Genomic DNA, 14616 nt, shown 5'->3' with positions numbered 1-14616 from the left:
CCCTACTTCACCTGTTTTACAGTGGCCTGTAAGCATTATCACATATGAAAACATTATGAACCACAGCAGTACATGTATGAACAGCTGTCTGTCGTTTCATCTCAGACCCGTGAAGATCCGGGATAGAATAGATCTTCAGCAACCCATGCTTGCCGTAAAAGGCGACTATGCTTGCCGTAAAAGGCGACTAACGGGATCGGGTGGTCAGGCTTGCTGACTTGGTTGATGCATGTCATCGATCCCAATTGCATGGATCGATGCTCATGATATTAATCACTGGATTGTCTGGTCCAGACTCGATTATTTACAGACCGCCGTCATATAGCTGGAGTATTGCTGAGTGCGGCGTAAAACAACCAACCAACGTTTCATCTCACTTACCAACCGAAACCCTCCGTGAAGAAGCCATAATCTGCTGTCTCTTCACACATCTGACGTTTCTCAACGTGAATGAACCGCCCTTTCGTGTCAAACTACACATTTTAACATCACACGTGAATATACTATTATCTGAACCACCACACATGTGAACATCACAACGTGAATGAACCATTCTCTGGTGTTGAATTACAGGTCTGAACCACAGCACAACGCGAATGAACCATTCTCTCATGTTAAACTATATATTTGAACCACGCCACAAAGTGAATGAACCACGCTGTCAATGTACACATCTGAAGCACAGCACAACGTGAATGAACCATTCTCAACAACTATCTGGTCCACTACACATCATTCTGAACCACAACGTGCATGAACGAATGTCTGATGTCAAAGTACTCATCTGAACCTCAACACAGTGTGAATGAACCACTCCCCGCTGTTAAATTTCTCATCTGAACCACAACACAGTGTGAATGAACCACTCCCCACTGTTAAATTTCTCATCTGAACCACAATTAAGTGTGAATGAACCACTCCCCGCTGTTGAATTTCTCATCTGAACCACAATACAGTGTGAATGAACCACTCCCCGCTGTTAAATTTCACACCTGAGCCACAACACAGTGTGAATGAACCACTCCCCACTGTTAAATTTCTCATCTGAACCACAATTCAGTGTGAATGAACCATTCCCCGCTGTTGAATTTCTCATCTGAACCACAATACAGTGTGAATGAACCACTCCCCGCTGTTAAATTTCACATCTGAACCACAACACAGTGTGAATGAACCACTCCCCGCTGTTAAATTTCTCATCTGAACCACAATACAGTGTGAATGAACCACTCCCCGCTGTTAAATTTCTCATCTGAACCACTCCCCGCTGTTAAATTTCTCATCTGAACCACTCCCCAGTGTTAAATGATGAACCGCACATATGAGCCACATCACAGCGTGAATCAACGAGTGTTTGAACCGCACATATGAGCCCAGGGAGGGGAAGCAGGTGTTTCACCTTAACACAAAGTAGGCAATATATCCAACAGGTAAATTTATATTCTGTGAGTGGGACAAACGAGATTAGTGCCTTGGATTAGCCGGCAAACAAGGGACCTATCTACTCAAAGCCCTGTCAAATTGCCCAGTATTTGAACGTTTCGGCTAAGAGCGCTAGAGTCCCGTCTTGTGAGCGTAAATATTTGTATGGCCAACAGCGTGAAATATGTCACGGTGTTATAGGATTATACTGCCTGTTATAAATATTGACCACAGAACGAAGCTATGCAATTGAGATGACTAGACTGACAGTTATGCGTTTTCTAAATATAGATGGAACTGTTAGCAATATTGCGTATTTGTTTGTTCTTAGGATCGGAACAAATCATTATGTAGACTCGTTGAAACGACGATCCGGAGAATGAGTAATAACATAAACACGATATTCCGTCGTTGTCAGCGGTATCTCTGACATGACCGCGACCTGCAAAACACAATGTTGACTGTAAGATGTCATCAAGTGGTCGATAATGTAAGCATTGATTCCAGTCGCTGGACCTTGGGCATACATTTCAAGTCAGGTCTAGACCCAGCGAACTGAAAAGTATCATCGTACATGGAACATCGATTCACGTCGCTGGAGTGGAAGCGTATACTACAACAGCCAGGTCACGCCCAACTAACTGAAAAGTATCATCGTACATGGAACATGTCAGCCAGTGGTCGATAATGTGAACACCGATTCACGTCGCTGGAGTGGAAGCGTATACTACAACAGCCAAGTCACCCAGAGAACTGTAAAGTATCATCGTACATGGAACATGTCAGCCAGTGATCGATGATGTGAACACCGATTCACGTCGCTGGAGAGGAAGCGTATACTACAACAGTCAGGTCACGACAAGCGATCTGTACAGAATCAGCGTACATGGAACATGTCAGCCAGTGGTCGATAATGTGAACACCGATTCACGTCGCTGGAGAGGAAGCGTATACTACAACAGTCAGGTCAAGCCCAGCTAACTGAAAAGTATCATCGCACATGGTGCATGTCAGCCAGTGGTCGATAATGTGAACACCGATTCACGTCGCTGGAGAGGAAGCGTATACTACAACAGTCAGGTCACGCCCAGAGAAACTAAAAAGTATCATTGAACATGGAACGTACATGTATCAGCCAGTGGTCGATAATGTGGACACCAATTCACGTCGCCGGAGTGCAGTGATATACTGCATCTACCAGGTCAGGACCAGCCGGCTGCAAAGTATCATCGTACATGGAACATATCGGCTAGTGGTCGATGATGTGAACACTGATTCACGCCGCCCGAGAGCGGGAAAGCACTGAACCAGCCAGACCACAAACGACCACCTGCAAAGTAGCATCGTACATGGTACAGGTCAGCAAATGGTCGAGGCTGTGACCATTGAGTACGGGTAGTAAAGTGCACTCCAATAGTCAGATTATGTTATGTTTGTTGTTTAAAGCCGCACTCAGCAATATTCCAGCTATATGACGGTGGTCTGTAAATAATCGAATCTGGACCAAATAATCCAGTAATTGATATCACGAGCATCGATCCATGCAATTGGGATACGATGACATACATCAACCAAGTCAGTGAGGCTGATCACCCGATCTCGTTAGTCGCCTCTTACGACAAACATAGTCGCCTTTTACGGCAGGGATGGGTTGCTGATGACCTATTCTACCCCGGACCTTCACGGGTTCGTCAGATTGTGTTAACTAATCAAGAAGGAAAATCCTCCATCAACGCGCATATTCTGCGATGATCGTTGCCCGCGATCCTCACTTTCGATGGGACCTGTTTTTACCCGAGACCCCGTTTGTTTCAAACATTAATCCATATCATGTATGCAGTAATAACCAACGCTCCGTCGAGCTCCCCATTCGTGGTAGAATCTTGCCTCAAATACCGGCTTTAAAAAATACAAAACTATCGATCTCCATAGTTGAACGAACAAAATTTAGAATTTGCAAACTGCTCCGAAAATGACAATCAACACACGCCAGCACAAATGAGCTGCTCATCTACACTTCGCCTTGTAGTTATACTGTATTCACTGTGTGTGTGGCTTTGGGGTGGCCCTTGTAAGATCATCCTCAATCTGCATACTTATTCACGGACTTAGAATCGCTTCCTCTAAGACCACAATTGGAACAAACGAGCAAACGAGATCTTTTTCCTAGTTCAGTCTGCCGTTTCACTCCTTAATGAACTCTTTCTATCACCGACGCAGTTATTTACATCCCCGTTGCTGTTCGGAGCCGACGGAAACGATCTCATTAGCCCTATCGGTTCGGGACAGAGCGCGATAGCACTGTCTTACCGGCATTCTTCAGGGATCTAACGCTATCTGCCATTAGTGCTCATCGTAGTGATTTACCATTGGTCAATAAAGAACTAAAGTCGGTCAAACACGAGCTCTGTCTTCCAGATCCGCTGTTACCTATCAAAGGTTTGGCACAGAAGTGAAATACAAAACTATTGGAATTATCAGTGAAGATTAGACAATATCTTTGGAAAGTAAACATTCAGCAAGAAGAATGACATAAGCTGATTTGAACAAGAAATTGAATGACGTTCTGCAGCGTTTCAACCCTGCTGTCTTTTCTCGAGGAAACGCTAACTATATAACGTTGACAGATCCTCAGCGAACACGTTTTTTGCGAGGGGAATGGAGCTTCGTTCGGGACAAATTATTTTATCGTTATTTTTTCAGCTCCCGTCGACATATTTGTGCTATCATTCATTAACAATGTCTGGTTTTATGGTTTATTTAGTTTATAGTTCATTTACCTCACCCTAAGAACAAGGCTATTTTTTCAGGGTCTTTTTTCGGAACCGTCCCTCGAAGATTGGATTTTCTTTCACATTTTGTTCGCTGTAACCAAAACATGATGCTATATTATCCTTCCTTGCTTACACAAGTCCGATTGATACCGAATCCTCATTCGAAGTAGCCCATTTGTCGCAGCAGCCCTTATCGACCTCAATTAACGGTAATCTGTAAACATATGTAACGAGTAAGACCTATCAGTTCCTCAAGTACTCGCGATCTCCGTGTCGTTTTTATCACAAACAAGTAGATTCCGAGCTCAAATAAATTAATAGAATTCCTGAATCGAAATCCGGGTCTCTGTAATCTCTTGGCAGTTTAATAACCCGACTGCAGACGAAGTACATCATGATAGCAACATGTGGGTAAGTGGTGATGCCATGTGTTTTATGCAAGACATAATTCCTGGCTAGTATCACCATGGGTTGTTGAAAAGTGTCAAGGTTCTAAACCTTGCCCCCTACCGCTACATCAAGTGGCACGACACCTCCACAGTTAACAAGGCCTGTGTTGGTATCGATGTAACTCGCTCTCTCCCGGCCTGGGTGGTACGAGATAGAATATAGCAGTGCAAGACTGATTGTAACACAGTACGTTCTTCTTGACTCGATGGTCCCTCGTACACAGATGAGCAGCTTGAAGTCAGCCGGCTGGCGTTGGTATACGCTTTGTCTGAGACATCAGTGTTGGAGTGGGAGACCAACATTTCTCTCGCACTTCAAATAATCAGCTTAACTCTGCAGTGAAGGAAAGCTGGTAAAAAGTGGCATTTGTCAAATAATCAGAGTGACAAAGTCTGTTAATCAATTCATGGCGTTTTTACAATAATTTCTTTTGACAGTTGGTGATTATTTCATGTAAATCGCCTCAAGGATGGCGAAGAACTAAATAATTAAACATTGTGGTTTACTATAGGGAGACAAGGGCAGTTTGAATCGGTTGTCTGTTCCCGACAAGCTACACTTTCCACATTTTCACTTCTTTCTATGTCAAAGGCGTGTAGCCATTTGTTAATTACTTTCCTCGTTACGCCGAAAACCAGCATTCGATTCCACGTACGAGTATAATTCTCGATAAATGGTTTTAAAAATATTGATATTCCATTTCAAATATTTTTATGTATTACATGACATAAGTAAATTCGAAAAAAAGAGAGAAACTTATTAATAGAATCAAGATGACTGATACATATAGTCTTAATGAATGAATGAATGAATGATGAATATCAGGTTGGAATGGCAGATAAGCCCATTATTCGGTATCACAATGTCCCAGTGAGCTCTAGTTGACAAAATAGCAGTATGGTGACTCTTCTGGGCAGTCAATGTCCTCTTGAGCTGTGTATGAATCCGTTGTCCTCAAGCCTAGCTATGAGTGAGTGAGTGAGTGAGTTGGGTTTAACGCCGCTTTTAACAGTATTCCAGTTATATCACTGCGTGTCAGCTTAATGTGGGGGAAAAGGCCGAAGTGATGCAGGTCTCAGACGTTCACCACTTCGGTGAAACCCACGAGCACGGGTATGGTGCTATGGGTCGAATACACGAGTGAATGTTGTTTAACGCAGCAGTCAAGCAGCGCGCCAGCAATACCACAGTGATCCTAAATTAATTCAACCTGGACCAGACAAACCACTGATTGGTAGCAACAACCAACATCGTTAGGTAACAATGACAGGTCATCCAGGTCGCACACTGTAACCACTCGATCAGCAGTGTAGTCTTGACGCTAAGTCCTTGTGCAGATTAAGGGATAGGGTCCCCAGTACCCGATGCTTGTCTTAAGATCATACTAACGAGGATTGGGTGGTCGGCCTGGGTGATTGCGTGTCAGCGTGCCTCGATGGCGTGGATTTGTGAAATGTCAGTCACTTGTTTGTCTCGCTCAGTCTCGATAATTTACAAGCCACCATGATATAGCTAGACTATTACTGACTGTGGCCTTAAACAACATTTACGCAATGTTACGGCAAGCAATGGGTGCAAGGGGTATATTTGTTCTGGAATCCCTACATAGTCTATGTCGATGAATATTCAAATAAATACTGGCTAGTCTACCCAAATTCTCGATGTTATTCACTCCCACATATATTCACTCACACATATATACAAGTACAACCATTTCACATTTTCAAGAATCTCAGAAAAGGTGAATTTTGTTTATCCCCGCTGTACATGATCCAGTTTTAAGAATCACAGATAATGCCATTTAGGAATAATAATCACGATCACGATTAATGTTATAACATAATAATATCAGAAGGCACACGTGTCCAAACGGTCAATAACAGTGCGAGTGAACTTTCACTGCGAAACGCGAGTCTACAGAAGGTTGTTCTGAAAGCGCGATTTGTCACTTTTCTGAATATTTGCTGAGACGCTCCGGGGTCGCTGTCTCCCGTTGTTTTTAAACAGCAATTGACTATTTTGAAAACAAGCATAAATACAGACGTGTCATCAACAGGAATGGCTGCCCAAAATGCCAAGTATTTAAGCAGAACTACTCACGTCCAGCATCAACAAAGAAGCGGTTGTGAAATGTTACAACGCATTGCTCGAGTCAGGATCACTGTGCGATCAATGACGACCACCCCAAAACATCAACAACATCGAGGTTAGCTCTCCCTGTGCTCATCAAGGTCAAAATACAGACGACCCATCAATATTGACAAATCAACAGATAATGGCGGAAGATAAACGAATGTCAAATTAAATTGAACAAATTTGCCCGTATTTTACACGCCGCGGCTAGTGTTTTTCTTCGTGCCTGTTTCTTGGGCTTGTTACGTCAACGTAACAAGCGACCTGTGTTTCAAGGTGTAGCTTTCAGCACACCGACAGGGGAGACTTTGGCGGGCATTTGGACAGTGTCGTCTGCTCAACATGCTCTCACGTGCCACGTGCTTGCACGTCTGTGTCAATTTCGACGGTGTCACCTCCGGTCATGTGACCGTCCACTGGGTCAATCTGGAGATTGTCAGAAAGGTCATTGCGGAAGATATCGTCTGGATAGTTTCCCATTCTGGTCATTCGGCTTATTCCTACATAATAAATCGTTCGTTCAGCTCCGCGTGTAGTTCGTACATCATAAGAGAAGCATTTGAGAAAAGGGTTTTTAATTATCATTAGATTTTCGTTGGTGGTGGGTAGTGTTGTTTGATGCAGCAATATTCCAGCCATGTGACAGCGGTTTAAAACTGATCAAGTTTGGACTAGAAAGTCCAGTTATGGACGCCATAAGCATTGATCCAGGCAATTTGGATACGATGACATATAATGAATTAAGTCTGACCCAAAGACCACCCGATCGATTTCGCCGTGTCTTGCGACCTGCATAGATTGCTGGTGACCTGTTTTTACCCGGATCCCCACGGGTCAATGGTTATGAGAAATTAGGTTAATTGAAATGAAAGCAACAAGAGCATTTCTATAACAGTAAGAAATATCTGCTTTGCGTTGGGGTAGCCTATAGGTTAAAGTGTTGGCGTGTCACGCCTAAGACCCGGGTTTGATTCCCCACATGAGTGCAGCGTGTGACACCCATTTTCCGGTGTCCCTAGTCGTGATATTGCTGGAATATTGCTAAGAGAGGCGTAACACCATACTCACTCCATGTACGATTAAATCTATATCACGCGCATGTGTTTATGAATTGCTATAAAATAGTGATGATACCATGTGTTCGCAGAAAGGTGAGCGTATCCTGCTCCACCGGTGGCACCCGTCACAAACACACGCAAAGGTAAGTAAATTGGTCGCCTGACAAAACATGGGGATATTTAGTACAAATCAAAATAGGAAATTGCATCGGACATCATTTTGTCACTGATGCAACGAATTTGGAAATGTCTTTCACATGTGTACGATACATCGTTTTGAAATATTTAACGCCCTGAATGTTAGTTTGTTTGTTCGTTTGTTCGTTAAAAGCCGTACTCAATTATATGACGTTGGATGAAAATAATCGAATTTGGACCAGGCAAGCCAATGATTGACATCATGAGCACCGATCTACACAATTGGGATGACACTGACACGCATCATCCGAGTCACCGAGCCTGACCAACCGATTCCGTTGGCCGCCTCTTACAAGCATGGGTTGCTGAAGACCGATTCTAACCCGGTTCCTCAAAGGTTCTTGAATGTTGTAGCCTCGATATAACAACTTTTGAGCAAGAGTCATACGAGTCGATTGTACCTCAAAAGTTGTGAAATGTAGACACCAAATGCTCGAGCTGCTTTAATAATAACAAAAAGGGAGAGGTGACTTCTGGAATGTTGAAGTCATACATCCATCTTATCATACAGTTTTGTTGAAATTTGTCACTCTGAAAGTCAATTTAGGTTTACAATATAATATCGAATTACATATATATAAATGTTACGACTGCATCAAGATTGTGTTCGGCAGTGTGATGGTCACTTGGACTGGTGAAACTGATGAATTAAGTTCCCGCATGATTTCTACCAATGCTTGCCCAGATTACCTTAGGAACTGTAGCGATGGATGGATTCTTCCAAAGCCATGTGGGGAAGCTGTATCACTGCTTCGATCCCACAACCTTTCATTTCTCTGTATGTACTCTTCAGATATAACGTGAAACCCGCTCTTACATGTAAATACGTAATCACGAGTGTAATAACGAAAACATTAAATTAAAATTAGAAATTCAATTTGTTCAACATTTCAGAAAGGTTAACATCATTTCACGTGACGTGTAAAGATGTTCGTAATACTTTGCAAATACCCAGTAGGTGAGAACATTTTCAAGGTTCGAAACAAAAATACGGCGATCCGATGTGTCGGATAGGGAAAAAACTACACCGAAAAACCGTGAAAGTGGTGGTTGTGTGCAATAAAACATATTCATATCATCATATTAGATTCGTTCGCGAGGACATAGCTGATGATACATCATTTATGGTCAAAGAAAAGGGTTAAAATTATGCGTGAATTATAAAAAGTGTCACGTTTGAATGCACTTTATTTCAATATTATGAGAAGCAGGGAACCCATAATATCCCTGCTCCACTTAAAGGTCTGCAAGTCATCAGTGAAACCATAAACATGATAAGGATTTCAGTTTTATTTATTCGAGTAAGGATATACGACCGCAACGTCTGATGCAATAGTAAATATGCGAGGCCAGTCCCACAGCGTTCATTTATACCTTTAGCATGTTTCGTAACACGGCTAACAAGAGATAAGATGTCGCTGTTAACTGCGGTGGAGTTCGTGTCGTAAAGATTGTATTCATTGGTCCCAAAGAAAGATAACGGTTGCGTAACAGGCTAGATTCAAATCATGGGAAAATACCTCCGTTACACCCAATGTTACATACAGGCTTTCAAGTAAAACCATTGCCCCACCGGTGCCAGGTGCGAGCCCCACTCCCAGGGATAATAGTTGATAACGAGGGTAGCAATCATTAAAGACACGCATGATTTTTCTATCCGAGGACAAAAAGCAAATCTGCTAACTAAACAAGAGCGAGATTTCCCTTATTTCGTTGGAAACAGCTGCCCGGTGAGGCTTGTGTACAAGACGCAAAGAGGCGGGTGTTTAGCCCCTTTAATGGTCGGTATTACAGCAGAGAGCGTGCCATGTTCGCCAGTCGTCTTATCCTCTGACGTGATGTAGTGTTAGTAAACCGATACATTTACAGGGGAAATCAACGAATGCTTCCACCCAAATCCAGCTAAGGTAAAGCATTGTGGAATCCATTCTCGCAGTTGATATACACTATACAGTGTTGCACGACTGTAGGCTTGCTATTGTAATGCTAAACAATGGGCCCGTTACTTGAGTTTCTTCAGCGCAGGTGATCCGGGCGCTCCACGAGACGAGTCTACGTGCTTGACATGGGCCGCCCCCAGTCCAGCTCTCCGCTGCTTGTTAAGATTACAAAATGCACGTATTTTTGAACAACCCAGTCTCAATCTTTCCCTCCCACTCAAACAAAATATAGCTTTGTCCCGTGAGAATGAAAGTATACGGAGAGTGTTTATATCGAGTAATTGAAACTATTTGTTGTGCCGCCTATATTTAATGGCTATTACTTCCATTTTGTATGAAAATGGAAAAGCTCAGAAATGAAAAACTCGACTTAGTCATTTTCAATCCTAAAGGTAGCATTCCACATAAAATATTTACAGCGTTTAAAGTTCACAGCTAGAATATCAGTTTCCATAAGATCGTTGCCATGCGTTCTTTGTTAAGAATTTCTTTTTTTTACATGCTGATCGTGCAAAGTATAACTTTGTCAGATATATCATTAAATGATACTATAAGAGTACAATGTAAATACGTTTCGGTACATTCTGAGACGTGTTGAATTGCAATAATTAAATATAATCTTACCTGTAAATAGTTAATCCAGGTATCCCAGGTGTGCACAAAAAAGGTATTCCAGTATCCCCGTTTCTGGTCCTTAACTTATCCACATTCGTTACTATCCTATTCCAACTCAGTTACCTCCCCCTGAAACAGACAAGGCAAATCCTGAAGCTGGCCAGTTGGAGAACGCTGAACGGCCATAAAACCGTTTCCGACCACATTGACAGGTGGAGAAGGAATTGCGGAGCCCGTGATGAGACCGTCCACGGCAAGTGTAGCAAACAACCCAGAGATCCGTGCCCGCGTGGTGCTATTGTTTACTAATTAAATATGTATATGCACACAGGCCAGCTCACTAGGTGAAAGAGAGAGCCCATGTAAACGAACACTTTCCCGCAGAGCGTCAGGCCGAGAACTTAGCAACGCTCGTACACAAGTTGAAAATGCTATAAAAGTGTATGTCACAAATATTGAGCTATATCCCACACTATAAATACAATCCTGTTCCAGTAATTGTACATGAAATGTTTATAAAGGCGTAATTCCAAATACGTGGCTTAGAAGACTGGAAGCGAGCAGCAGAAGCGTCGATAACGTTGAGCGGTATATAACCTCAAATCTTACAGTGCAATAACTGAGACAGAAGTAATCCTTCCAAGGAATCACATTTGCCTGGACTTGCGGAGAAACTCGCGTGATACTCTACAGATAGCTCACGCTCATCACCGACTGTAGAACTGCTCGCGAGCCTGGTAGCAACAGACGAGCGATTGACAACTACAACTGTCGACAAGAATTCTGCGTTCACTCAGCGCTTGAAGCACTGTCAATATCGCCAATGATTATTTTATATTTTCAAACCTGCCCTCGATAGTGCTGTCACATTCTTTCTACTATTAAACGACATCTTGATAATCCTTCATGGTGAGATACGTATCGATGAATGCAACTCAAATAGCATCGGTCATTTCAGACGAGAATTCCTCGTCTTGATTTACGCAGTGTTTATTGAGGTGTTTGAGCGTTCTCCTGCAATTTTATGGTCTTACGATCAGTCACGTGCCCTGGAAGACACATAGTGGCTTCGGTTTTTTGTTTATGCGTTGGAGTTAAAAACAGGCATTGTATTGGTGGCTATTGGTGAGGCATTTACAACACTGGGTGAAGTGACGTTGCTTAATTCTGAAATGTACCGCAGACGTAGAGATTAACTGTCTTAAAAGCACATATATTTAAGAGATTACTATCCTGCCCCGTCGCACATTAGGCTTGATAGAAATGTTCACTGATAATGCATTTGTGTGTTTATACCAGGAAAAAGTAATCTAAAGCTACAACTTGGAATTCCCTCTCTCGCTCACTCACCCGTTCTCTCTATCTCTGACATAATGATAATGCATTTTTGTCTTTATGCCAGTAAAACGCAATCTAAATGAACGTCTCGCTCTTCGGCAGGTTCTCTCTATCTCTGACACTCTCACTCACTCCTCTACTCGCTATATAGCTCTTTAACTCTCTCTCACTCGCTATCTATATCTGACTTTCCCACACATGCACTCACTCATCCCGTCCTCTTTCTCTCTTTATTTTTTCGCTCTCTCACTGGTCTCTGATACTCTCATTCACACTTATACTCCCTCGCTCTTTAACTAACTCTTAGTCGCTATCTCTATAGCTGAGACTCCTACGTACTCACTCACTCACCCACCCTCCTCTCTCTCTCTCTCTCTATTATATATATGTATCTCTCTCTCCTACATGCAATCTCTCGCTCTCACTGTTTCTCTCTCACTCGCGCATATACACTCTCTCGCTCTCACTCGCTATCTCTATATGACACTCGCTCACTCGCCCCCCTTTCTCTCTCTCTCTCTCTCTCTCTCTCTCTCTATCTCTCTCTCTCTCTCTCTCTCTCTCTCACGCACATGTATTCTCTCACTCTCACTGGGTCTCTAACTCTGAAACTCTCCCCTTCGCTCTCTCTAACACTCTCGCCCGCTCATGACTCTATCTCTAATAAAACCTCAAACAATCTTTAAGGAAAACATTATGGAATTATCTTTATTAATGTCCCTTGTCACTCTCAGTGACCTAATCTCTCCCTCACACATATAGAGGGCACGGATGGGCCAGTCGCCTAACGCGCCGCGTTGCGTCCTTTAGGCACGCCAGAAACCTATGATTGTGGGTTCGAATCCCGGTTCGGCCCGATTATGTTTCTAGGTTTGTCAGCACCATACCCGTGCTCGTGGGTTTCACAGTAGTGGTAAACGTCTGAGACCTGCATCACTTCGGGCTTTCCTCCCACATTAAGCTGACACGCCGTGATATAACTGGAATACTGTTAAAAGCGGCGTTTAACCAACTCACTCACTCACACATATACACTCTTTACCTCTTTAACTATCTCTCACTCGCTGTCTTTATCTGACACTTCTCTCTCTCTCTCTCTCTCTCTCTCTCTCTCTCTCTCTCTCTCTCTCACAGACACACACACACACACACACACACACACACTCGTCTCTTTCCCATTCTATCACGTCTCAATCACACTGGGCCTCGCACATTGTCACGATCTCACGCTCCTACTCTCACCCCAGCCACTCCCCCTGCAAACACACACCATTTCATATACGTCATACAGATATACACATTAAGTGATCATGTTGGCATTAAATGTATATATAGAAACTATACAAGCCTTTACAGGTGGACGGTGTAAAAATCGATGTAATGCTTCGTTTTCAGCTTTTCTTATTACCACACATATTACGGAAAGATCAGATGTACACGATAGTCAAGGCCATTTGAATGGAGATCAATGTGTGATCACTCCTAACAGTAATCAAGAATCGCCTCCATACCTGCAGTGACCCGTTACGAAAGACTGTTTCTCGTGATCGAGATATGTGATGTTCAATCACTCAATGAATATCCGCGTTACTACATCTGTCAGTGTATAGGGGCGATAGTGCGAACTTGATTGATGTGGTCTATTACTTATGAATGAAACAATTCCCCGTAAACGTGTAGCATTGATCGCTAGTACAATGATACTTAAAAATCAAATCTGTTATTAAAATTTATATCATTTTCTATAAATGACAACGCTAAAATTTATGGTTGCCCCCGAGACAAGAGTCACAATAGCTGGGTGGTTATCCGTTTCTCCGTGAATGCAGAGCAAAGTGATAGTATCATGTGACACATACATTGTTTATGATGGATTTCATTGGTGGTAATAAATGCGTGCCCTCCAGACCTAAATACATACATTCACTCATAAGGGCAAGTTTTTTTTATAAACACAGATTTGATTGATGTCGATGTCATGGAACTAACATTGTTCTTTATGATCCCGGGTCGGCGTGGTTCCAAGGCAATTTAATAAGCATACGTGCGTTTCTAGATCTGCCCTAGGACTGTGGAATATATTATTTTGAAATTTATTGTCTACGGAAAGCCTAGGGAAGTCTACATCAAACTAAATCAAGTCTAGTTCGTTGATTCTACGTGTAAACAGCAGAGCAGGGAAGAGTATTTTTTGGGGAAAAGTAAATTACAGTTATTTTAAAGAAATGTTTTCATAGACTAAGTGTTAGCCTATGTGTTGCCTAGAAACGGGTTTATATTATTCTGTTTTTGGTGTATTTCTTACATGTCTTATCAGTTAGCATCTCAACGGAGTTTTTTCGGCTTATGTTTTAAACTAAAATAATAAACACGTTACTTATCCAAATAGATATCTACTATTGTCTTATGAAATCAAAACGCATCTTCTTAATTAGTGATTAGATAGCCCAGTGGATACAGCGTTTATCATCAACCTGATGATCTGAGTTTGATTTTCAGCATTTGTACATCACTCGTTCGTGTTGGCCCCTGTCATGATATACATTCAATACGGTAAATTACAAATCGTATCAATTATGTAATCCACTTCCTTGTGTTTCATCGTTTATATGTATTCCTTATGTCAGGTTCGCCCTGATTATGATCCTCGTGCTGTTAACACCACACCCCTGGCTTCGCCAATACGGA

The 14616-nt window shown here is 42.4% G+C and overlaps 1 protein-coding gene across 2 annotated transcripts in view; it reads right to left on the bottom strand.

Moving 5' to 3' along the window:
• The window catches only part of LOC124137030 (kinesin-like protein KIF26B), a 324882-nt gene that overhangs the window by 243808 nt on the left and 66458 nt on the right, over positions 1-14616 (bottom strand). The window contains exon 2 of one of the 2 annotated variants that reach the window (XM_048403869.1): positions 10600-10719. The gene's annotated coding sequence lies outside the window, so the exon portion shown is untranslated. Of the gene's footprint in view, positions 1-10599; positions 11289-14616 lie in introns of those variants that run through there. The other variant, XM_046503131.2, reaches the window with a different exon arrangement.

Source organism: Haliotis rufescens, unplaced genomic scaffold, assembly GCF_023055435.1.
Source record: "Haliotis rufescens isolate VD_foot unplaced genomic scaffold, xgHalRufe1.0.p SCAF_3, whole genome shotgun sequence".
Classification (NCBI taxonomy): Eukaryota; Metazoa; Mollusca; class Gastropoda; order Lepetellida; family Haliotidae; genus Haliotis; species Haliotis rufescens.
Note: the sequence above shows the minus strand (reverse complement) of the source record. Positions and strands in the feature narration are given on the sequence as shown.